At 37.4% G+C, this 27,669-nt stretch overlaps 1 protein-coding gene across 2 annotated transcripts in view; it reads right to left on the minus strand.

Annotated features, from left to right (window-relative positions):
• The window catches only part of tnr (tenascin R (restrictin, janusin)), a 178,379-nt gene extending 151,271 nt beyond the window's left edge, over window positions 1-27,108 (minus strand). For both annotated transcript variants that reach the window (XM_039654780.2, XM_039654779.2), the window contains exon 1: window positions 26,775-27,108. The gene's annotated coding sequence lies outside the window, so the exon portion shown is untranslated. The remainder of the gene's footprint in view (window positions 1-26,774) is intronic.
• Window positions 27,109-27,669: the final 561 nt, after the last annotated feature.

The following is a 27,669-nucleotide window of genomic DNA, read 5'->3' on the forward strand; positions in this document are numbered from 1 at the left end:
CAAGCTCTCACGTTTATTTTTTAGCATTTTTGGGATGAGTAAAATGTACATATGTGGTTTCAACAACCAGATGCATTTGCACTTGTCTAGTTTCACCTGGGATGCGGCCCAGACCACCTCCTAAAGTCGTTTGAGCGATCAGATTCAAAACCGTCTCGAATGCATTTCAGAGGGCATTTACACCTGGTCTTTTCATGATCGGACAGCTATCCGATCACAGAAAACGCATGAAGTGGCCAGGTGTAAACAGCCCCTTTGATGAATCCTTATGTGGATACACTCAAAGATTTTCCTTTTGCAAGCATTTTCATCAGAGTCTGGAGACTTTACTAGCTACTTTACAGCTTATATTCAAATATCTGCTTTTACAATCATGCACTCTCACATACAAGGTGATATTCGAACTGTACACTCGGTAAGTAATATCATTCATCAGGCCAGCACAGTAAATGAGCTTCCCCCCTTCATCCAAACTGCATTTACACACAGCAACAATGGCTTTTTTTTTTCTGAGGAGCTCTATTCAGGACAGGCTATAAATGGCTATGTAAGGACACCTATTTGTTTCATGTCAAAGACTGAAGTACTGTGAATTGAAGAGGTACACAGTACACACTAAGGCATCTTTTCTCAGCCATAACTCTACCTAGAGAGAATTTCTATGCATACATAAGAGAGTGCAGGAATTTATGAGTATTGCTTTGCAACAATTGCCTTTGATGAATTGTGTACCTATACAAATTGCCAGTGTTCTTCATATGCTCTCTGTCTTGATAAATATGCTTTATGTACACATGTTGAGCTATTCTTTTTCCAGCAAATATGCTGGAATTACAAGTAGCTTATTCATAATTGTTTTTCATGAGTTTCACTGAGTACGCTTACAGAACATAGATTTATATGGACAGCTCTAAAACAGTAAAGCGAGTAGAAGCTCTTTTTGAAGGAGAAAATCCTTGTGTGCTATTCCTTCAACCTCCCACACAATTAACAAAGTGATTTTCACAGCTCTCTATACAATTAATCATTCAACACAGTTCCTTGAACACAAACGCACCACCAACCCCCACAGATCCGAGCCACAGAGGATTGGAGCTGAGGCCAGTCTGAGGCCTGTTTCACGCCACACATACAAGCGACATGTAAGCGAAGCAATAGCATACAGCCTTCTATTGGGCTTCACGCTGAAAGCGTTTCTAATGACTACAATAACTAATAATAGATCAATTATAAAATGGTGATCAGGAGCTATTGGGAATTATTACAAATTTGCAATCTCTGGTAAATTAATCTACACAGAATGGAACCCAAAACCTATGCACTGAAATTTCAGTGAGTCATAAAGAGAGTCAGTTTCGGCCCATAATTTTTATTTCAGAGCATCCTTATAAACTAGCCTGTTAAAATGTATTGTACAACACTCGGTTACTTTTACTGTTCATCCTGTTGCTCTATCATAATTAAGCATGAAAATATGCTAAATTTTTTTTTGCTAAACAAATTAAATCAATAAATAGGCCTATGCACTTGTAATTTTTAAATGCATCGGGTAACCAAAAGAATACGAATAAGTGAAAATACAGCTATAGACTCTAAAAAATGATGGGTTGTTTTAACCCAATTTTGGGTAAAATAAGGACAAACCCAAATGTTGGGTTAAAAACGTAAGTAAAAAAAATTAACCCAATGGATGGGTTTGCCCATATTTTACCCAAAATTGGGTTGGATTAGGTATCGGCCATGTTTTGGAAAAAGTGGTATCATTGTATCCCTAGTGGATACTGTAACTTGATAATATTGATGCTTCGACTACACAGTGACGAGAGCCTAGCTTGATGTCACAACGTAAATGGGCTTTTTTATCAGTGTGTTGGAACAGCAGTGACCCAGTTATGAGTTAATAAAAGGTAGGAGAGACTGAGATGAAAGTGACACCCAGCACCTGTGAGTCAGAAGGGCAAAGCCAGAAAAAAATGTGCAAAGGTGTCTCAGAGGAGACGTTTGCATCTCAGCACGATGGCAGGTTCAAACGCAGGTACAGAAGGCCCCAAACGTGCACTTCAGAGCTCTCCAAGCTTAGCGAGAGGAGATGAGGACTCTTTGGCCAAGACCCACATGTCAAGCCGAATATCTGCCAGCCATGTGAGGGTGCTTAAGAAGATAGAAGGATTTGGAAGGAGTTCAGAAGGATTTGATGGTTGTCGCTGAGGTGGCAGCACTGCTTGGCCTGTAACACTGTTGACATCTCCATGACGGTGCAAAAGTTTCAGCTGCTTGGCAAGTGCAGGATGTCAGCGAGAAAGGGGATGTGGTGGAGAGAGAGGTTTTGAGATTCAGCTTCCACTGCCAATAGTGCCAAACACTTTTCCTCAGGGATTTAGTGTTTTATTACCCTTTAAATGGCTACTGACTGCTCTATATTTGAAGCGTGACAAGAGTGTTTGCTTAAAACGTGTGACTGGAGAAGCAATTGTTCTATGCCTGTTGATACCAAAAAGAGTTTTGAATAATTAGTAATGCTGAGATCTTGAGAAATGAAAGGCTGATTATAGAACCCAGCATGAAAAGTGGGGCGTAAACAATGTTGCCTCTTGTTCTGCAGAGTCCTCTTGGTACAGAATTACCGCAACATTATGACCATCGAGAGGAGAGGAGAGGAGAGGAGAGGAAAAAGGAAAGGGCAGATAATATAAAAGGACAGTGCACTGGATAGGAAACCCCAGCTAAACAAAAACCAGCTTAAAACATTTTCTTAAATAGATTTGCTGTTCTTTAGAGCTGATTTTGTTCAGTTCAGTTCAAAACCTCTCTAAAACCAGCAAACAGACCAGCTTGGAGACCAGCAAAGACCAGAAAACCAGCTTAGACTGGTTTAAAATGTCAGCAAAGAGGAACATAACAGGAAGCACAAAAAGAAGCAAAAAATAGAATAAAATAATGAGACAAAGTAAAAGTAAACGGAGAAGGAAAAATGAGAATGAAAGGAAAAAAGATAAGAAAGAGAAAATAAAGTGAGCAGAAAAGAAAAGACAGTCTTTGTGGGAATTTTGGAGTGAGTAGATGCATCGTTTAATTGCATAAACTGACGGTTGAAAGAATCCAATAAACAAATGTAGGTTGAAGTCAATTAAGACAATAAGCCAAGCAGACAGATGACTCCTATAATTTACAATTAAATGAAACTAATTTTCTTTTCACAGAATCACATCAGCTATCCAGCAATAATAAACCAGCAGAGCAGTATTAAAGGAAGCATCACAACATGGCAGTCCACACCCATGCTTATGTATTTATGGCCTTTATCACTCTCAGAATCAAGCCTAATGAGCAGGACTGAACACAGTTTCTCCACGTACAGGTTGGCTGATTCCATCAAGGTAGAACGACAGCTGAAACCATTCAACTGAAAATGGGAACTTTTAGTTGCCCTGGTGAAGAAACACTTGCCCTGCTCTAAATGCCTGGGCTCATGTGAGAAGGTGGGCCGATTTTGCCAGTGGGTACACAGAGTCTAAACACTGTTTCTTAGTCAGCAGGAAGTCGGATAGGGCACTAATTTATAGAAGTTGCCCAGGAGCCCTGGGATCTCGCCAGCAGGACATTTGGCAGTTTATTGAGTGGTTACATGATCTGGTGACTCCGTGGACTAATTCATAGTCCGGTTCTTCCACCGCTGAATTCATAAAGTGGCTCCTCAGGGACTTTTTTTTTTTTTCAAACTCATTATCCATGTCCATATCTTTACTGCGATGCCAGCGTTGTTAAAGGGGTGGACCACACCTAATGGGAAACACAGGGCAGGGTGCAGCAGACCTGAGAACCACTGTCTATTCCCAACACCCTTCAACTAAGCATGACACCTGTTTCCTTGGCAACCACATTGACAGTACAGGGGGCAGTGGGGGTCGTGAAGTTCTGAGACATCTGAGACAGAAGAAATGAGAACTACTTATGCAGGTCCTGACACTACCGGCTAGCTTTGTCTAAAAATAAAGCTCTTCACCTCACCCCAATATTCTCCCTCACTTCCCTGCCTAATTGAAATAGAAATTTATGCAAACCAGTTTTATTTCATTTTAATGCCTAATGCCATTCTCTTGTTACTTTTTGCACACATTCAAAGAAACTACATAAAGAAAACACATTTTATATTAAAGCTTAAATTTAAACCCACTCAACCATTTTACCAATACAATGAGTAAGCTGCTTTCCTACATATTTGCACATTTTTATTTTATCTAACAGAGTTTGTCTTTTCATTTAGGTAAATGAAGGTCACTTAAACTGTCATTTATTTTTACTTTTCAAATGTTTGTGGTTTTATTGTTTTAGACCCTTGTTCCAGAGCCAGAAATTTCATCTTAAAGTATGAAGAACTTAAAAGCCAAGTTCAGCATCAACTTTCTTTCTGAAATCATGATTCTTTAGAAATCATTATAATATGCTGATCTGGTGCTCAAGAAACATTTCTGATTATCATCAATATTGAAATTATCATATTTAGTGAAAGTCTGTGAAAAAAATATTATATGTATATATATATATTTTTTTGTTTGTTTGTTTGTTTTGGGATCTATAGACATGATTTATTTACTGTACACAAAAAAATCTGCATTTTAAAATTTTCTAAAAAAAAAAAAAAACAACAAAAAAAAAAACACATTACTTATGATTTATAAGCCGTTTCTCATGGGGACCAAAAATGAAGTAGGGTTTCATTTTTTTTTTCCAAGAAACCCCCACACACCCACTCCTGATGAAAATCATTATTGTCAGTTTCACATATTTCACATACATTCTTGTGATTTTAAATAGTTTAAAATGGTTAGAATCTAAATATCTGTGAAAGCAAAGGTGCCACTTCCTAAGTATTTATAGTGCAAACTAGTAGCAAACTGCCATTAAACATTGCTTGTCAACACGAATAACACAGCGGCAGAAAAGATATGGTCTACAGAGAATGCCCTTCTTTTCTTTCTTTGAAGAATAATGTATGATGATGTTTTCATGAGTGGTTCTCTGTGTCCCACAAACCCTTTCCTGGGATTATAATGAACATGCACAAACCAAAGCAACACTTGAATGAATAATATATGCATTTTTGGTTTTGATATGTTCACCTCTGCTGAAAACCTCAATGCACTGGCGGGCCAAAATGTGATTAAAAGAGCAAGGATTCTGACATTGCACTTGATAACTGTCATGCTTGTTCAGAACAGAACAGTTGAAAAGCCCAGAGGTGTTTATTGATCCTTCCTGCATTACTCACATAAGTATAAGGGTATTGCTGGATAATTTAGGCTCCAATTTGTCTCCTGGCACCAGCAGCGCACTGCAACTGACAGACATGGCACAATGAACAAGGACTAATTGTTATTATTGTTGTTTAATACCGTGGCGAGCTTAGATTATTTTGAATCAGTGTTCCGAAAAAAAAATAGGTAAATGGAAATTGGAGAACTGTGGCTGCACAGGCTTGTTTAAACTGGATCACGACACAAAAAAAATGCAACTTTAGAAACATGTTTAAGCCCTTTCTAATAAGGAATGTCTATAATGAAGTCTCTCGAATGAGGCTGTAACTTCTTCACAGAACATTTTTATTCTTTATTTGAGCAGTCTGGATACTTTTGAGCAATAAAGTGAAGACAGATATAGTGCTTGAGTCTTTAAACGAGCAGCTGTGACACATGAAAGGACAGGTAGCATTTATTTAAATTACAGGAAGTGGTTCATGTAGTTCGCTGTAATCCAATGCATTTCGCTAGAGATATTTTTTTTTCCTTTTATATCTGCCTTTAAAGCTGAAGTGTGCCATTAATGCCAATCTAAAGGCAGAAATGATTAACTCAAATACGTTTCCCTCGCTGTCTGCCTTTTGTTGGACAAACAGATAATGTCCGGTCATATTAGCAAACTTTTGCCAGCAAAAAAAAAAAGGTAAATTATCTATTGCCAAAACTGTAGCGACGTACACAGCTATCACAAAAGCAGCTTTCTGTTGGTCGGTGCGGCAAAACCGAATTACCAACTTCAATCCTTTTGTCGAATCCGCATAGGGAAACCTTGCCGTTGCGCAAAAATCATAATCGCATTGATTCCTATTGTAATGACTGGATTTTGCTGATGAAATTTGTTGAACAACTGTATGTGACTGCATCTGTAGCCCTGTACCAAACTAATGACATTAGTTGTACAATGTTGTTGTCTTGGGTTGGTATACAAATAGTTTTAGTAACAACAACAAATAGTTGAAATAGTATTAAAAATGTTATATTTTATTTACTTGAAACTTCAACCTTATTATGTAGTGTTACCATATTTATTTTTAAATATTTATAATTATTATTATTATTATTATTAAAGAAAAACATTTCAATTAAAAACAATAAAATTTCAATTAATAAAGGAGTCACCTAGCTGACGCCTTTTGACCATGCTTCAATATCTGACACTTTAGGCGTCCTTTAGCATCAGTTAAGATGACCCAGACGCTTTCCTTTAGCGTCAGTTAGATGACGCCGTAGGCGCCTAAAGCGTCAAATATTGTAGCATGGTCAAAGGTGACGCCTTGGGGTGAGAATGCGTTGAAATTAATTATTTTTTTTACAGTAAAATGTTACAATATTTGTTTTACTAGGATAATAATAATAATAATAATAATAATAATATGTTTTAACTCATGTGTGTGTACTTACTTTATTATTTTTCCCCCTAAAATACCCTAGATTAATAAATGCTGTAAAAATTATGATACCTAATGCAGTAAATTATACTTATTGCTAAAAAAAATAAATGCTGACAAGCTGGACCTTTCTGTAAAGTGTTGCCATAAATATAACTGATAAGAATAGGATAATGTGCAAATTGTTTTGAAAGTTTGGGCAAATGTCGAGGCTGGAGTCTAAACTGCAATGATGCTCTGGATAAAAGTGTAATTTTCTCTCAAAAACATCAACCCTTGGGAAGTCCAACGGAGATGACATTCTGCCCCTTCAAAAGGATTTTAATGATATAAATGTGACCACTTTTTTTATCCCCCACTTCACCGTTTCTTGTGGAACATAATTGATTCTTTAGTCTGAAGGTCTCCCAACCATAAAGGTGTGCACTGTAAATTATAGTCAGATTTGAAAAGCAGTGACCTTTGAAGTGCTTTGTGATAGTCGGCTCTTCGTGATTGTAGCCCATGAGTTGCTTCTTCATTCTAGTGATATAAAAATGGCTAGAGGACATAGGAAGGAGGGCAATCACTAAAGGCTGACAATAAGTGTGTATGTGATCCAACATGTCAGCCTGAATATGTGATTTCACTCAATTTCAAGCATGACAGCCCCTGCACGACTCATGCATTTCCTTAAAATATTCCCAGAAAACATTTATCTAATCCTTTTCAGGGCTTCTTGGCTCTGCAGGCTGGATAGTGTACAGGTCGGCACAAACGTCTGCATGGGCAACAGTCCTGCAGGAGCTGTTTTGGAAGAATAGGTCAACTCTGCACTTGGAAGTATTGTATTGTTACTGCTAATTCGAAGAAAACAAAAACAAATTAAACACCCTTTTTTCAGAGATTGGGTTATCCTTCCCTTCAATAGTTTTTGTTTTAGAGTTTTCAGTTCACTTTCTATCATATAACTCTGCTAGCTTAAATTTGAATTATCAAACTTCAAAGGCTTCTTGCATTTTAAACCGCAGTGTGTCTGTGCACTGAACGGCTGCTATTCTGCTCTGAAATGGTTTGTGCCTTATCTCAAAAGACAGATGTCTTCTCATCTCCACTATGGTGATTTCAACTTTTTGTGGGTCTAAAAATTTGATTCAGTGACCAGCAACAAGCTGGAGGTTGTAAACTGTGGGGTAAAATCTGTTTCTAAACCAGTTTAACTGACGAACAGAGGAATACTACAAAAATCTGCTCCAGATAATTAATTAATTAAAATCAATAGAGCAGGAACAAAACGTTCACATGCTTCCTGTACCGAGGCTGGATTAATAATATGGCTATCTGGGCACATACCCAGAGGTATCATGCAAAATAGTTTGAGATGTAGTACAATGACCATGATATACTGTAATAAGTACACCAATCCAATCAATGAGCATGCACATCTCATATGCAAATAATGGCAAGAGAAAAGAACTACATGAATTAAATGTCTTAAATATGAACATCTTGCCATTACATTTTTTTTTTTACATTGACATGTATTAATTTCGCTGACGCTTTTATCCAAACCGACTTATATTTGATATATATGTCAGAGGTCGCACGCCTCTGGAGCAACTAGGGGTTAACTGTACATTCACACCGCCGCCGACTTGAGCTTCCAAAGCGGCCGGAAGTCATTCATTTTTAATGGAAGCTGGCTTTTCTCAGCTGCAAGGAGCATCAAATCCATCGGCATCGCGTTTTGGGCGTTTTGAGCGTCAATCAGAAAGTTGAAAGAAGCTCAACTTTATGGTAATGAGCTGTGACGCGATTCAGCGGCAAGCAGCGCCAAAACGCCAGCAACCAATCGGAATATAGACGTCCTTCACGCTGGCTGATTCCGGAGAAACATGAATGTAAACTTTCGTTTCTTCTTTGACGCTCAAGTCGGCGGCGGTGTGAACGTACAGTAAGTGTCTTGCTCAGAGACACACTGGTGTCTCACAGTGGATTTGAACCTGGGTCTCTCACACCAAAGGCATGTGTCTTATCAATCACCACCACTTGTACAGTAGTGCCAGTACAATGGAGAGAAAAAGGGGGATACATTTTCAAATAAAAAATAACATCTACTACAATAGATGACAAACTCAAATATTTTAACGGTAGGGTAGGTAATTTTCAGAGGCTAACAATAATAGTGAGCTAGCTTTGAAAGCATAAGATCACACCCTCCCCTTCAGAGCGCCTCCAAAGCCACGGCTCCATCAAAACACATTAATGCGTACAGCAGGGAGCAAAACAAAAGAGAGACTGCCTTAAACTACCTCATGTTTCAATGCACATAATAAAGAACAAACAACTTGCACTGACCTGTACCACCTGACTGATGCAGATTAATTTTGGCTATCATGTGATAGTGTTGCCATTGAAATGCATATTCAAGTCACGCTACAAGTATAACATAGTCTCTTACAAATTACAATAGTTATGGAGTAAACGCAGCATAAGCTTGTTGTTTTGGTTCAAAAATACATTTAGACCACCTTACTTAGTGATTGCTATCAGAATGCGAAAAGCAAACATCTACTAGGTGACAAACTTAAATGTCTTAAAAATCTGCAATCTTAGAGTAAATTGGAGAGGGAAACATTTTCCAAAAATGAACGCACTTCTGGGCGGTTCAGGATCCACCAATAATATACTTGATTTCTTTCCAAACATGCTTAAAATTGAATTTTTGAAAAATTGTTAGTCTCCTAGCATGTTGATGAACAAAAAGTGTGAGAACAAAACTGGATTTGATGCAGCAAAAAAGGATAGAGTTGAATTGATAATGAATAGATGAATAAACAAATAGAACACATGAATAACTTCTTATTTCAACTCAGAGGCAAAGCTGAATGTTCACAGAATACAAAGAAGCTCTGCCTACACTGACTGCTCTGAAGATTGGACAGTGAGAACAGTATAAAGATGACTTTTTTTAACCCAAACTGGTGCTTTTTTTAAGGAAACCTAGGCCTGGTTTCACAGTCAGGGCTTGAATTAAGCCAGAATTAGACCTTAATTTAATTAGGTCATTTATGTAGCTTTTATAAACATCAAGCGTAGTCAAGCTTGCATCAGCTGATCCACGTCTACCAATAGGAATATAATGTATATCACTGTATACATATATAAGATACCTCAGTATTATCAGCAGCTATCGCATTTCTCAGGAGCTAATTACCATCCTCCATCCCCAGCTCTTCATCTCACCCAGTCTGGATTTGGCATTCTGATTCCCCTTAAAACAGAATAAATTCTCGAATTATGTTGTATTGTAAAATTTTGAATTAATGTTATCTGCAATACATTCATGTTGGTTCTGTTTACCATAAGGAGGATTTTATTGCAACTCTACTTGTTCTCATCCATGCTGGACTGCATGGATGTGCAGGGAGTTCTCGTCCAGAACATAACCATACCAATCCAAACTGTATGCTAATTGTCAATCATATTTGGTGATAGTGGTCCAGACAGAAATGCCTTAGTAAAAACACAAACCAATTCCAATGACATTTTAATGTCAGTGCAAGTTACACAGCTGAAACGTGCATTTTAGTCTGGGACTATAAGCCATGTTTGCTAGTGTTCTTAATTTTAAATACAGTATTTATACCAATAAACACATACATCATTCATGCATTTGTATAGAGAATTTTTACATATAGAGTTCAATCGTTTTGTCCCTGATCTGGACACGGAAAAATAAAAGGTCAAAGCATTTTTTCTGTGTGCATTTTGTTTGGTCAGTTCTGTCTCGCTACAGTGCACAAAGTCAATACACATTGAGGTCAAGTGAATATCGAGCGACGAGCGTAACGCATGGAAATGTCATTTTGTTTCTGTCTTTAGGATTTCAGTATATAAATCAGTAGAGCAAAACAAATATGACACCAAAGCAAACAGATGTCCTATGACGATAGCTTCACCTCACAACACAAGATGTCAAAGGCTTGGATGGTTTGTGAAGGATATTGTGATGCCTCTCACAAAATGTCTTTGATATTGCACCAGTACTGAGGGAAGCTTTTGTAGGCTGCATCTGGTACACTGATTCACCTGGCTGCAACCAACAAGTCATTCTTTAGAAACATTCAGCACAGACTGGGTCAGAAACACTTGACAACGCCTTATTACAGGGAAGCTGAAGACCTCAAGCATGTTCCCAAATTAGTTTCTTCTTTTCAACACAAAAGGAGAAATTTTAAATGTTTCATTTCATTCATTTATAATGTTAATGACTGCTGGAAATTTAAAAACAAATATAAATATAGCTGCGAGCAGCGATGAAGGGCCCAAGCCGGTGGCACCGCAACCCCGGTTCCTCAGTTACCTAAAAGCACCAGGGTGGCCATGCCACTGTCTTTGGCCCTTCATCGCGGATCACAGCTATATATATATATATATATACTGTATATATACATATATATATATGAAGCCGGTGGCACCGCCACCCTGGTGCCTTTAGGTTTATTGTGCACGACATGCAAAATGTAACCCTGCTTTGACTGATGCAAGCTCTACAGCACAGTTTATAGTAAGAAAGAATATAGTAAGAAAGAAAAGTAAGCTGTTACTCTGAGATGGTTTGGGAAACAAACATTCATCATGTCGCATTGGTTTTAGTTACTTGTCCTCGAACAGAGCCCTAATCTGTTTATATTTCAGTTACACATTCTACATTGATTAAAAAAGAAAAATCAAATGTGTTTTTAATTCATACAGAAATAAAATATTTATAATTCAGCTGAGAATAAAGTTAGTTCAAATTTTAAGAAAAACAAATATATGATCTGAAATATAGCACATTCATTTTTAAATTCATTCAGGTTCAATTACCAAAAATACAATCTTAATTTAATTTAAAGCAAATAATAAATCTAAAATATATGGGTTATATGCATATTTTGTAAAAAAAGAAAAAAAAAGAAAGAAAGATATATATCCAAAAACACAAGGCCTTAAACTTTAACAAGGGTGCAACTCTTATCACTACAACAAACATAGTCACACACACAAGTCAAGTCACTTACATTTTGTATGCAATATTGACTTTTTAGATGCAATATTGACTTTTTTCTGTTTCAGCAGAGAAAATAGTTAAACAAAGATCACAGCGACCCATCGCGCATCTCAAAGCAATGTGTTTTCTCATTACTGAATGATTCAGCATTTTGAATCCATGACTCGTTCATTAAGACGGTCATCTGGCGACACCTTATGGTGATTTAGGGTTATGTTTAAAAATATCGTTCTTTACAGCGATTTTTAATTGACTCCTGTTAAACCAATCTCGTAACATTATTGTGTAACCGATTTAATTTGATCAGCCTTACCTAGGGTAACAGCCCTATAGTGTCTTATTATTCTAAATTATTGAATTTATTGATCAAATTTACTAATGAAAAATGAAGCATACATTTATTAAGACTAGGCTGCCCTGCAGATATTAGGCTACAATATGCAGATTTAAATATACCATTTATCAAATAATCTGTTTATTTTTAGGTTACACATTACATTGTTTAAAAAATAAAAATCAAATGTGACCCGCTCTGGCGAAATGAGTCGGAAGTTGCAACCTTCCATTTTAAGATATGGGCCGATTATGTGGAAAAACCATGAAATAACAAAAAAAAAAAAAAAAAAAATTTTTTTTTGCTAATTTCAAAGAACAGACATTCAAAAATAATCTCACAGGGTTTCGTAGTCGAGATAATTGAGTAAAGGTATTTAAATAACGATTAAAGTTGTCAAAGCTTTAAATTCGCTGAAATAAACATTGCTCTTCTCAACTCCCCTCGTCACCTCTGAGCATTTCCCGGGTATCCCCTGAAACGTTGAACTCACTGGAGGCTTCTAACCTAAACTGCGTGAGTATATTTATCTGCAAGAAGAATATAGCCTATGTAAGGCTGTAACGATCGCGACACTCAGATCCACGAACCTGTGTCACGGTGTGTGAAGACAGAATCACGACACCGACACGTCCCTTCAACTCCCGAAGTTATCCTTCACGTCCAGACCCAATGCTAGCTACAACATCTTTAAATTACTATTAGTATTATTTGAAGTTAACATTATAAAATACGTAGACTTACACCACAAAACTTAAATTATTACTTTTTTTTTTTAAATTGGGCAATTTCAGCATTATGGAGGAGATCCAATTCCCAGATAATTAAATATTTAAATAAATTGGCCTATGTGAACCACACTGCACAAACCAAAAGTAATACTCACCCGATGAAGAAGGGTTGACTCACTCCAGAACATAAAATCTTTATTTTATTTTCCGTGTTCGCATTTATGAGGAAAAACAATCCGAACGTGACCGTTCTCTGGAAGCAGCACTAAAACTTTCACATAGCTTAAACATGCAAGCACAAAGCCTTTCTTTAAAGTAAATTTCGTTTTAAAATAATTATCTTAATTTAAATCAATGTTTCATCAACCAATTACTAGGATTTAATAATAAGAAATAAATTGCAGACAATAGGCTAGGCCTAATCACGACGCGGAGACGCGCGGCACGTGAACTGAAGCTTGTCTCATGAACCGAAAGTCAGCGTATAAGGTATCCTCACAGACATATATATATTGAAATGTCTACTTTTAAACACAACCATTCAAAATGAAAGAAAACAGACTGCTCTCTGCTTATGTGGGCTAATCCGTATGAAAACTGAATTTCTCTCTGACTCCTCTTTAATCTTTCTGATTTTAGAACATTTTTGTAAAAGTGACTTTTTAATTATTTATTTCAAAAAAATTAAAAATAAGTTGAGTTTCAGCCTCGTTAAATTGCATTTATATATGTTAATCTATTTGGTCAAATAAAGCTATATAAAATAAATAGTTTATCCCTTAAAATGCTATGGATTTTGAAAGATATCAAAAAAAAAAAAAAAAAAAAAAACGGGCAAAAAAACTTTAAAAGCGATTTTCTTAGGTTTTCAATTGGAAAAAAAAGGGCAGACGACCAGAATTCAAATCTGTATATCGTTACAACCATTCAAGGTATGACCAAGGTATCATTTAAAAGCTTACAGTGTCCTCTTTCCATTAATATCAAAATCTCAATTTTTAAATTTGGGTCACTGTGACTAATTTTGCTGGATCAGGTCGGTCACAAATGTGTTTTTTATTGTAGTATTATTTTATACAGAAATACATTATAATTATATATAATATACAAAATATAACCGTGGGCGCGATTAAACAGTGTTACAATAAAACTCAACATTGTGTTTTTTAAAAATAAATTCAAATAATACAAATCCCGAAATTGCGCTAATTTTAAAATTAAACTAAAACTCATGGCTGCACAAGCATTCATAACTGTGCGCGCCAACAGCGAGGAACCAGCAGAACAGAGTGAACGTTCATTCTGTTTAGTTACTTAATAGGAATTTATTTAAAATGCTTGCTCTACTCCACAACATTAATGTCTTGTGCGGATATCTGTATTTTGACTTTCGGTTTTAAGTAAGCGATTTAAAAGTTCCCGAGTCCCAGCGGAGTCACACGTTGATTAACCGGTGGGAATATACACAATAGGCCTACCTGATATTGAACACAAGAGGGCAGTATAGCACTACGTATGACTCAGATTATTTTTTCTTCTTCTGAATTTTAAAACCATTCTGGCTGTTTTTGAACGTAAACATAATTCTTAAATGAAAAAAGGGAAAAACTGGTTTAATTGTAATATTTGTATAATTTAATTTAGAAACAAATGATGTATAATTACATTTTTAGAAGATATGAGGCTTTTAGTGTTTACTGTTTACTTTTTTGACATTACTTTAATCTTTTGCCAAAGTTGCACATGCCTACTGGCTAATAAATGTGATGTATCTGTCGAGCTATCTGTATCTATCTGTTTCAAGCAATTTCAAGCATGCTAAGAGTCCCAAAAGTATCAAAAAAGAATGTTAAAGTTTGATTTGTTGCCACAGCAACAGTATCAAAGATATCAAGAATCCATTCACAGGTCTACATCTGCTGTATTTTTACATTATACAGATGAAGTTTGAAGCAAATCAGTTAAAAATAAGAGGGTGATATCAAAGCATTTTGAAAGTGACACACTTCCTGCTGCCAGTTGGTGGCGCTATAACTTTGACTCACAATAGTTACATCCATGTAATCAGCCTCTTACAGTGAACACACTGCTGAAGTTTCATCAAGATCAGTTAATGTATGCTGAAGTTATAACACACTTCCTGTTTCACGTTTCTCGCCATAATTTTGTTTCCTCGCCACGGCCAAACCGTTCAAGATATCAAAAATCCCCTCGCAAACTTTCATCCTCAATGCCTTGACTTCATGCTGACCGAGTTTCGTGCCGTGTGTTTGAATTCTCTAGGAGGAGTATTGCACATTCCATTGCGAGCGTTTTACAAACAAACCTCAATAGCCGATTTCCTGTTTGGCTGGGGTAAAAAGTAAGAGCGTGAGGTATAGATGAAACGATGAGATCAACATGTGTACCGAGTTTCATATTATTACATGCAAGCGTGTTTGATTTATGGACCAAGTGTTCGGACCCCGTTCCAGGGGGCGCTGTCTAGCCCCCCTGCCACACCCAGGTACCATCTTCAGCCCGGCTCTGATGGCTGTGGGATCTGACCTGTGTGCAAAGTTTCAAGAGTTTTCAAACCCGTTAAGGGCCACAAAAGCCGCTAAGAGTCTCAAAATCATCAAAAAAAAGAATTTTAAAGTTTGATGCGTTGCCACGGCAACAGTATCAAAGATATCAAGAATCCATTCACAGGTCTTCATCTGCTATGTATTTACATTATACAGATTAAGTTTGAAGCACATCGGGTAAAAATAAAAGGGTGAGTTCAAAGCATTTTGAAAGTGACACACTTCCTGCTGCCAGTTGGTGGCGCTATAACTCTGACTCACAATATTCACATCCATGTGATCGTCCTCTTACAGCGAACATACTGCTGAAGTTTCATCAAGATCAGTTAATGTATGCTGAAGTTATAACACACTTCCTGTTTCACGTTTCTCGCCATAATTTCGTTTCCTCGCCATGGCCAAACCGTTCGAGATATCAAAAATCCCCTCGCAAACTTTCATCGTCAATGCCTTGACTTCATGCTGACCGAGTTTCGTGCCGTGAGTTTGAATTCTCTAGGAGTAGTACTTCAAATTCCATTGCGGGTGTTTTATGAACAACCCTAAATAACCGACTTCCTGTTGGGCTGGGGTAAAAAGTAATAGTATGAGGTATATATGAACGATGAGATCTATATGTGCACCGAGTTTCATATTATTACATGCAAGCGTGTTTGATTTATGGACCAAGTTTTCGGACCCCGTTCCAGGGGGCGCTGTCTAGCCCCCCTGCCACGCCCGGGTACCATCTTCAGCCCGGCCCTGATGGCCGCGGGTTCTGACCCGTGTGCTAAGTTTCAAGAGTTTTTGAGCATGTTAAGGGCCCCAAAAGTGCCCGAATAGTCGTATAAATAATAATAATAATAATAATAATAATAATAATAATAATAATAATCCTAAGGAAAACAATAGGGCCTTCGCCCTTTCAGGGCTTGGGCCCTAATAAAAGCAGTCCATATTTTACAAAGCATTATATAAGCTTTATATCACAAACAGATCAAATGTCATTAGAGTTGTTAACTGGATAATTGAGTCACATCAGTTTGATTCCTGAACCTTTCAGGCCAGTTTTGTGTTGAACTGAACCAAATCAACTGATTCATTCAAAAGTGCTGGCTCAAAAGAATGATTCATTCATGACATTTCTGACAGAAAAATCTGATAATTATCTCAACAATGATCATAAAAGTCCCAAAGAGAGCTAGGGTAGATGAAAAAAGTGGATATTCTTTAGTTTTTGGAACAGCATACAGTATAGGGTGAACAAATAATGACGACACTGTTCATTTTTGAGTGAACTATTCACTGAAATGAAAAGGAAAGGGCCCATTCAAGACAGTCTGATTAGAACAAAGACCTGTTGCCAATTCTCTTGCCCGTTCACTCATAACAGCTCTTTCACTGTAACGCATGCACACCCAAAAAGGCCTCGTTGTACTGGGCCTGCGTCGGTGAGTTAATGTAATGTGAAATATGAAGTCAGACCGCACAGACCGTGGCTAGATTTTATAAACGCCAATCAGACTGGAGATGTTTTCTCCAAGGATGTGTGTTCCATAGGCCAGCACACATTAACACCACTTAAAAACATGCACAGGCCATTTCAGCTTCATGTCGGGATTGGGGAGGAGGAGACGTGTCTTGCTTGTTTATGAGGAACAAACCTGACAGAAAAAAAGCTGTGAATAGTAGGATGACACTTGTGATGTGCAAAAAAAAAAAAACTGAATTAATAACCCACTGTTCGCTGGTTGAATTCTTAAACAGATTTAGCTGTTTTTATGTTACTAGAAACTCTGCATACTGTAGTACATTTTATATTAAATTAGTGTAATAATTTTTTCCCCGAATCCAGCTTGGGGGATAGTTCCCCCAAAAATTCTGTTCATGTCAAAAACAGTATGATTCTCTCTCTTCTGTGGAACACAAAATGAGATGTTAAGCAGAGTATTTGCTCCTTTCCATATGAATGTAAGCAAATGGTGACCAAGTAAAATAGCACAATAAATGTATAGTTCTAATGACTTTTTGTCAGGGGTGCAACGGTCCAAATAGCTCACGGTTCGGTTTGCATCACAGTTTTAGGTTCACAGTTTCGTTAAGTGCTATAATCATGGAAAATAAAGAAAATAAAAACAAGTAAACTAACTACAAGCAACAGCACAAATAAATACAAGAGAGCAAAGATACAATTTTCAGGTTTTTCATGTTGGTCTAAGGCTAGAAACAAAACATTCTGAAGAGAAAACGCAAAAGTGCCGTTGCGTTATCACTTTTTATTCCGCGTTTAGACGAGCGTTTTGGGTGGGAAATCCGCGTGCATACGGTGACGCAAAAGTGCGTTAAATTCAATGTAGTATGCACTCCAGGCGGCTTGGTGGCAACGTGGAGAACTGCCACACAACAACACCAAGTCCGCGCGCATGCGTACAACCTTCACTGCCAAGCATACTTTTGTGTTTTTACCGGTTTTTACCCTTTACACGGGAACGCGACGGTGGAGCGTTTTTTAAGATTTCTTCTCTGGAGGGTGGTTTCACTTTTGTGCGCTTTTAAGCCCCCAAAACGCCGTCACCATGTAAACGAAAGGCACATCCGATCAAATATTTTTTACGTTTTCACCCGCGAGAATTCTCGTGTAAACAGGGCCTTAGTTTTCAGGTGCATAAATGTAATTAATTAATCGAATGTAAAATAACATTGCGTATTTAACTATAAATTAAAGATTAATCCTTATTAAAGTTACAATAGTTACAATAGTAATGTAGGCTATTATTGGGGATCCAACATGTGTATCCATCGAGATCTGTTTAACGTGTTATTTTCAACAAACCATATATTCTAGATGCGTCATCAGATTTGAGATCAACAGTGGTGCAAGTGCGTCCTGAACCTTGGGTGGAGAACGGTACGGTTCGATTTTTTACCGAGAACCGTTACACCACAACTCTTTGTTATGCTGCTATAATGCTATCTTTGTGAAATGTTACATTATTTACAGTACATCAACCTCCCCTCCCACTTGCAATGAGTTTTTATTTTTTATTTATTTAAATTTAATTTATTTGTTTAAATATACCCTACTTTTTCAGTAAGAAAAATATTATAAGACTATACCTCATTAAAAATATTGCTGTGTGTATTTTATATCACTAGTGCAGTTTCCATTCTCGGAGCGTATAAACCATGCTCGTGTGAGGCGAGCCGCTTCTTTATTTAAATCTACCCTACTTGGTCAGTAATTTGTTAGAGAGAAAAATATTAGACTACCTTATTAAAAATATTGCTTCAGTTAACAGCCCTGTGAGTTTTATATCACTGGTGCAGTGTCCGTTCTCGGAGCATATAAGCTTTGCCGCTTCCCGCTCTTGCTGTTCTGTAGTTTATTAAACGTTTGTGAATTCTAAACGAGTCGTTTCGCACCTGTCTATCTATATTGCACCAAATACGACACTGCACTCCCTTGTGAAGTAGTATGGATGAACGGTTTTCGAAATAATCAAAATGCAAACGGACAGAGACAAATAGAGATTCCGAAGCTTTGAATATTCGATGTTCATTACTAACGAAGCTTCAAATCTCAAAAAATGGTATTCGGACCAGCCCTAACTACAAACAGCTATTTCTACGACGAACACAATGTTGACCAAAAAAATGTACATCAAATGACAACATGGCACTGCTGCAGCATATTTGAATGTAAATCTCTGAGTCTCCCCCGACTCTGTTCGGCAGGCAGAATCTATTTAAATTTAACATTTGTCAGCAATTGAGTTGGCTTTTGTTTAAAGATCTAGTCTCGTAGACAATCCCAATGCACTTGCACATTCAAATAAGACACGCTGATTTTATTCACATGCTCATTCAGCTGACAAATCAAGACTGTTGGTTAGCCAGAAAAGTCCATGAAAGAGGCAATGAAATGATAGCTGGACCGTTTAGTGAAGATTCGAAGGATCCAAAAATGCTTCAATTCTCTCTTTTAACTACAAAGCAGGAAGGATGGCAATTGGCAAAGAAAACTTTATGTGGGAGTGTTCATCCATCTGCCTGCACAGATGGGGAGAACTAGCGAGTGAAAGACCTACATGAGCCAGCCACACAACTACAGTGGGTCAAAGCAAATATCCACATAACAGATCTGCTGATTCCTACTACAACAGAAGAGATATGTGTGATGTATATCTATTTTTCAACAAACCACCTCTTTTCAATCTTTATCTATTGACAAAGGGACAGGAAAGTTTGTTGCACAGAATATCAATGTGTCTGACTTTATTGCACTTCTCAAACCGCAGTCATCTGATTGGCCTATTGCTTCAGGGAGAACAGGAATCAGGAGCGGATGGTGGATGTGTTTGTGAACTGGACTGTGTCTCTGTGGGAAATCAATGAAATTTGTTTAATTATTGGATGAACTTAATCAGTTCCACTGATGTAATTACTAGTACTGCCTAGAAAGCCATAAAATCATTTGTTTTATGCCATCTTGGACTGAAATAATGAATACAAGCAGTTTTGGAGTGCAAAATAAGACACATATTTATCTAAGGCATTTGTTTCCCTCTCTCTCTAACATGGCAAGCATGCATTTGCATTAGTGCTGTACCCTGTGTCCTTTAGCAATATAGATTTGACACATTGTCAATGATTGCTTGTGACAGCATTCATTGACCATGTCTCTTCCAGAATCCAGTTGAAATGTCGGAATACTAGCAATAATTGAAAATGGCATTGTATCAGAAAGATTAATATATTACATGTAGGTTCACATCAGTATCTCCGAGGGTGTGCTTTTACAGAGCTACAAATTAAATGTGACCACGAGTCGGCACATTTCCATTCCCAACATTTAGTTGAGGAAATTTGTGAACAGATAACATATTAAGTTAATGATACAATTCTAACTAATTGAAGACAGATGGAATCTTCACTGGAGCAAATAATTGTTTTACTCCTTAATCACACGCCAATTAACAGGCACAAGATCCGCAGCAAACCTGATTGGCTGAAATAAATGTGACCTCACCCACGCTGGAAACCTAAAATTACTGTGCTAGACTAAAGAGATAAAATTACAGTTTATTTATTTTGCCAGATTTGGCAGATGACAGTCCCTACAAGACATGATGGCACTCTGTTTACCAGTTTATTTACAACAAGATAAACAAATGGGAAAACATCATTATTTTCTTGAACTTACACAGTATGTATGCCTCAGATCAAATCAAAGTGTGAACTTTTAATCACAGTTTCAGTGCACCAAATGCTACTGGACCAACTGGACTAGTCTTTAAACAAGCTAGTTTTAACTGTTTAAGAGCAATAACATGAGTGTCTGTACAGGCTAGGGTTGCACGATTTGGGAAAAATGTCATATTGCGATTATTGAGGTCAATATTGCGATTGCGATATAATAACCAAATGATTTCATGAGTCAACTTGCATGGTTCTTAAGCAAAATGCACACACAGATTAGTGATAACAACAACTAAATGATTGATATCTATAATGATCAATAAGCCATTGATGTCTGGATAAAAATGAATAAAAACTTTACTGACAGAACGCGTTATTGGCTGCTGGCCCTTTAAGAGCAGCCACTGTAGACACAACTCTTTACGTCCATCATAAGACTGCTCTTATGTTCTGAAGATAATCGACAAAGCGACATTTTGTCATAATTATGTGTGTTTTATTGTTCGTTAAAGCGCGAAAGAGAACTGTATTCTAGCGGGCGGTCTGTATTTGCGCGTGATACTGGCACCCGTGTTAGGGCATCCACAGCCTGTCAGGACATTCACAGCCCGCTCTCTTTAGACGTGTCACGCATGAATGGTTTAAAAGCATTCGCATGAATTAGAGCGGGATCATAACACTAGCCAAAGGCTGACAAAAAATAAGAGATGTTGCGTTAATTGCGTTAACAGCCCTAATTTGGTTATTTCGTATAAAATCGCAGTATTTTGTGTCATATAATCACAATGGCTTGACATCACGATTGCGATATGATTAATCGTGCAGCACTAGTACAGACAAACATTTTAAAAATAACATCTACCAACCAGTTTGGCCATCAAAAGGGGCTGTTAAAACACAACACCGTTTTCAACTAAAAAAGTAATACTTTCTACGTGCTTTGGCCATTCATTTTCCTGGACAACAGCGTTTTTGGGTGACAAAAAAAGCTAACTTTTGAAAACGGTCTGTGTAAACAACAAAAACGTGAATCGTTAAAAATGATGATGTCATGCACATGTGTATTACATGTTCAGTCTATAGTGTTTAATCCAGCCCGTTCTCATCCCAAAGCATCATATACTGACGCTTTTGACATTTCGTCTACATCCAATGCACATGGTACCCTTTAGCGTCAATATGAGACGCAGATATACATGGGCCAGAAGACACCTCCTAGTGGTCTAACCCTAACCCTACCCCAGAACTAAACCTACCCATACCCGAACAAAGCTCTGTGTATGTTATATTGACGCGAAAGGGTGCCATGTGCGTTGGATTTAGACAAAATTTCAAAAGCGTCAGTATATGACGCCCTAGGATGAGAACGCGTTGTTTAATCGCCATCTAATGGCCTGGCAGCAAAACACACCATTTTTGGTAGTTTTCGCAGAATGTTTTGGGAAATGTTTTGACAATGGTGTGGTCTGTACGCAGAAAACTCAAAGAAAAAACTTCTCAGTTTTAAGCATATCATTGTTGAGTAAATGTACCTGAAGAAATCATATATTTTAATCAAATGAATTGCATTATATTCAAATTAATGAATCACAAATATATCACAAAGGGGAGGAAAAGGTTAATTGAATGCACTGAATAAGGGTGCAACTCAAATTAAGGTGCCAAGAGCATTAATCTTTTTCTTCTTTTTTAATGTTTTAATTTGGTTTGCACTGTTTTTGACATGAATTTAATTCCATTAGCCTAATCAGGTTTTATTTAGAAATTATGGTTGAGTTCTTTATTTGGCTGCCTATCTAGGCAAGATAACAAAAGAGATGTTTTCCTGCTCCACCCGATGACCCTCCAGTGCAACAGAGATAATCGACACTGACTTTTGCCTGCAGTAATTTCAATAATGCATTTTTTAATAATCACATGAATTTAATAATCAATAATCACATGAAATGTTAAATTATCAACCCTAATGTACACTTGCGTAATAAAACATACAGTTTCAGCATCATCAACAACATAATTAACAAATTAAACAAATAAACATCTGTCTTCTTTGTCCCTATATAGATGAATATAACTGGCTGTTGACTACCTGCTGTCTTCTCACTACCTGTCCTCTTTTAGCTGCTTCTCCTCGACAAACACATACTCAGTAGATCAGTACACTTGACCATTCCTGATAGGAGTTAAAAAAATACCTGGCTCTTATCTGTGCGTTTGTAAATCACTCCTGATTTATTCATTTCTTCCATTTCCTCCAGAGCTTTACAGAGCAATCAATCCCCCTGTTAGCTGGCCCTGATCGAATGCGAGCTGATAAGTAAAATGTTCTTTGTCACTGAGCACTATATAACAGTGTTTTTAGCCCTATATTGATTGCTGATTTTCTTTGGCCCAGAAAAGCTTTTCAATATGTCAGCAGTTGGAAATTTATCTAATACTGTCAGGCTATACCGGATATAAGTCCAATAAAAACACACACAAAACCTAAAGTGCTGACTTAGTGCATTTTCACTATTAATTTATTTCTTTCTTTTTTTGAATACCAAGCATAAAATGTTCCAACTATGACAGACATCACTGGAATAGATGTCCCGAGAAATCACACCGGTTTCTGTGACAGGCTCTGTAAAATGCACAGCTCACAGTGTTTTAGCCATTCAGAAATGCTCTCTGCAACTAAATCATTTTGCCTTTTCGAGCTTGCTGACATGTCTGTGGTCGGTGGGGTTTTTATGAGTATGCACGTAGTCTAATTCATTAGCTAAGTCCGGCAGAACTAAGCATATTCTCTCACAAGGGAAATGTGTAATTTCTGCAGTTTGGTGTCGCTACACTGCACCTTTAAATAATGTTGATGAATCTGTGTTTTTTTTTTTTACTAACAGGATTTCTTGCAAACTCTGAAACAGTTCAATCGGATTAACTCGTTAATCAGATTAGCCAAATAAACATTAATCCCATTAATTTAGAGCATCATGCAGCAGCTCAGTCATTGTCTGATGTTCTGAAATGATCATCAAGCCACAAGCACATTTTCAAACCAAAGCAAGAGCTCACCGTCTCCCCCTATTGACTGAACTGGAGCTTGGGGATCATCAGCAAGATTAAGGAGGATGGGGACATGTTTGTTAGGCAGAAAAATGTGGCAAAAAAAAAAAGCAGTGGGCAACGGTTCAAGTAATTTTCTTTCCCCAACTCTATTTGTAGCTATATTATTTAAAGCTAGTGTGGCTACAGTATCAGAAGGTGCAACATTTATCAAACAGATTGAACCCATGACAGAACAGACCACAGTCTCATGTTTGAAGGGGTACATGTGAAATGCCTCCTTTATATGGTATACTTTTCTTCAGAAACAACAGTTGTCATCGCCTAGCGTGTCCTTGGCTTATGCTGACAATTGAGGGTTGGTATTTAAATTGAGAACAATAGTGCTCAAAATGGTAATTTCAACAGCAGGAGCGCATTAAAACTGCACACAAACTGCAATAACGTAGCGTTATAATAAATTGATCCCTCAGCTAAGCTGTATTTAAGTCAATGACAAAATAACAAAAAATAGTAGCTAGTCAATTTAAAGCCATTTAACGGCAGTTGAACGGGGAGTGCATAGAGGGCAGCCGCCTCAACCTGCTTTCATTTTGGACAATGATCCTCGGGTGGTCCAATATATGCAACCCGATTTCTTTTTTAAACGTTCACGTTCTTCCGCAAAGTGTATGCAAATGGGGCCCTGGCTTAATTCCCATTTAGCAGCCTAATAGCAAGAGTAGAGGAAACTTCTGCAACAGTCACTGCTGGGCATTGTGCAGAGGCAAAGCCCCTGGACTGAAATATTATGTAAATTATTAATTTCCTCATAGACTAACACAGTTGTGCTATTTGGTTACCCACAAGCGTGCCGCTACATGTTAATTAATCTCACTGAGAGGGAAAAGTATCAGAAAATTTTATTATGCAATTATGATTACCACAAGATACAGTACAACTGTGCAGATGCGTTTATATTAAATTAAAGAGGTGGCTCACATTTTTTTTTTTTACTTTCAAAAACACAAAATTGATTAACTATAATTAATTAAAACCATTAATTATATGGCATAGGCTATCTTTCCCCCTCTCCCCTTCTTTATAGTATTTTATAGTAAAATGGCATGCACGTTTATGGATATTTTCACCATATATTGAAACATCCGTTAGCTTTGTTCTGAAACCGAGACCAATGTTGTATTTTTTGCTTGTTTAATTTCGCTTTCACATGGCAACATTTCAAACCGAACCTAATTTTTTTAATAAAAGTCACATCTAAGCAAACTATCCCCTCATTGGTCAGAATATTCAACACATGGTGGTGATATTTTCAAATTTTAAGATGGACAAACATCAGCTCTGCAGACTAATAATGAGCACAGAAAGAAGGCAGTGATTTGTCATTACATCATCTTAAAGGGATAGTTCACTCAAAAATGAAAATTCTCTAATCAATTACTCACCCTCATAAAACTGACTGACCTTTTTCCTCTGGCTCACAAAAGAAGATATTCTGAAGAATGTTTAACTGCTTTCGTCCATATAATGAGAGACAGTGGGGTTCAAAACAATATTGGACCACATTGGTTGTCATTGTATGAAGGAGAACAAAAAAAAAAAAAACGTTTATCTAAATATCTTATTTTGTGTGGAAGCGCCAATTTTGCCTACATTTTTATTATAATTACGTCTTTACATTTAAGTGCTATTAGTACCTTTGTTCTCGCAATGAGTGTGATATTTCAGCCAAAGCAAACATTTTAAAATGTACTATTTGCTGGTCCACATTATTGATTTACATTTCCATAAATTTGACTGTGTTGGTTGAGAGAGGCTTCTGACGGCTGCATGTTTAATAGATAGCCCTGTGTGCCAGTAGGAGCAGAGCGCGTTATCTGAATTCTCAGACCCAGGGAAAGCTTTGAAATCATGCCTAAGACTAATGAAAGAGGAGCAGGGGGAAGGAAGGAATGATCAGTGGAGAGGTGTGATCTACCTACGGAGAGATTACCATGTACCTCTAGGCTCTCATCTTACACTGTGTGGGGAGGCATGTGGTATCGTTCGTTCACATGGCAGCGCGGTGAAGAAAAGGTCTCGTAGCTGAGGATTTAAGATTTATTCTCCACTATAAATCTGCAAAAAGAATCCTCCACACCAGATTTTTAATATCATTCCGATACCACATCTGCCCATGGACAATATGTTCAACTGACTTTGACAAATCAAACACTTAAGAAAAATGACAATATCCCTCACAGTGCAGCTCTGCAGGGAGGAGGAATGGATGAACAACAGCAAGTGAGAGAATATTTCTCCTAAAAGGTGCCACAAGATGCATTGGAACAAATAAACAGCCGGTTTATCCACAGGATGGATGTGACATCATTATCTGCCCATAACAGCATCGCCAACTATTTGGATGGAAAGTTTTCCCACTGCACAGAATAATTGCTCACTCTGGGGTACAGTGAGGCTGGCATTCAGAAAACATCTATGCAAAAGGCACAGAGCAATCAGATCCTATTCCAATTCTTAAAACAAACTGCATCTACAGTGGATTTAAGGGAAATTGCTGGGATGTCAAACTTTGAAATAATAGAAGAAGAAAAAAAAACATGTTCTACATAATACTCAGTTTTGCATTTGTATTTCTAGACTGTTTATATATGCTGATATAAATATTCAGATATGCAATTTTGTCGGTGGTTCCAATAAACGTACTTTCATATAGTTTTGCATGCATCACTTAGAACATTCTTGTCCAACTATTTTAAATTCATTCTTCATTACTTATCGGTCATTTAGATAATGACAGTGAATACAGTTATTACTGAAAATAAAAAGTTCACCAATCATAATATGCATCAAAAGGGCATATTAAACCAACTTCTTTAAAACCATCCATGCAATGTTTTTACTCACTGTACTTTGCACTTGTGAGTCATTCAAAAACAACAAATGCATACTGATACTTTGAGTACTGTTTTAAAAAATTCAACTCAATGCATTTTCAAATAGAAGAATTATAGCTTTTGGTTACATTAGACACAGTCTTATCACTAGTGTGACTTCAGTAACCTGATATTAGCTCTAAAGCTCAGATTGATAATGTTTTGACATAAGCAGAAAACACAAACCCCAATCAGTCCCCTCAAGTACAGCACAGCCGCAACGAAGAGAGCACTTATTAAACACAAGCCGCTCAACTTACCTAGTTTTGGAACCCGGTGCTGTAATTGCCTCAGATCTTCACCTTATCTGCTCCACCCTGGTCCGTGAGCAGCTTTCTCCCTCTCACAATGTTTCTGGCAAAGCTCTATTGATCGGTCAAGCTGTGTTTTCTATAGTCTATTGTTGCCACCGGTTAGATTCGAGCTCCTTTCTGGCTGCCTGTCGCGGATGCAATGAGGATGGCTGAGCAACGTGTACACCTTGCTCTCGCACTAACTCTGTCTCTCTCCGTCTATCCGCCTTTCACACCCTCCTCTCTCTCTCTCTCTCTCTCTCTCTCTCTCTTGCACACGCGAATGCAGGCTATCTCTGTCTCCCTCCCTCACCCGACGACACCCCCCGCTCTCGGTCTCTTTCCTACTCCTACCCTCCCTATGCCTCTCTACCCCCTGTCTTGCTCTCTCTCTCTCTCCCATTGTATTGATCTGCTAGCTGGCGTTCTCCTCATGCAGCCTCTAGAGGGTGTTCCAATAGCCGACAGTAGCCAGTCCAAAACTAATCCCACTAGCTTCAGTTCGACTTTGCTCTGAAAGAGAAAGCTGTAGAGAGAGCAGAATGGAGAGGGAGAGAGAGCGAGACAAAAGGATGAGATGTGTATTCTCTCACACACAATATAAAAAGAAGCAAAATTTACAGTAAAAGCTGGCAGCTTTAGTTGGCACGGGTTCACTTTAAAAATACAATGAGAACATTTCAGGCATTACAGGATGCATAATTTTGGTGCCTACATGTTAATTATATATATATATATATATATATATATATATATATATATATATATATATATATATAGTGGTATGGATAAGTTGGCACCCATGCTAAAGTTGCCTAAAAAGAGGAATAAAAAATCATCTTTTGGATATTGATCTTAATGC

Source organism: Pimephales promelas, chromosome 5 (assembly GCF_988280905.1).
Source record: "Pimephales promelas chromosome 5, fPimPro1.hap1.1, whole genome shotgun sequence".
Lineage (NCBI taxonomy): Eukaryota > Metazoa > Chordata > Actinopteri > Cypriniformes > Leuciscidae > Pimephales > Pimephales promelas.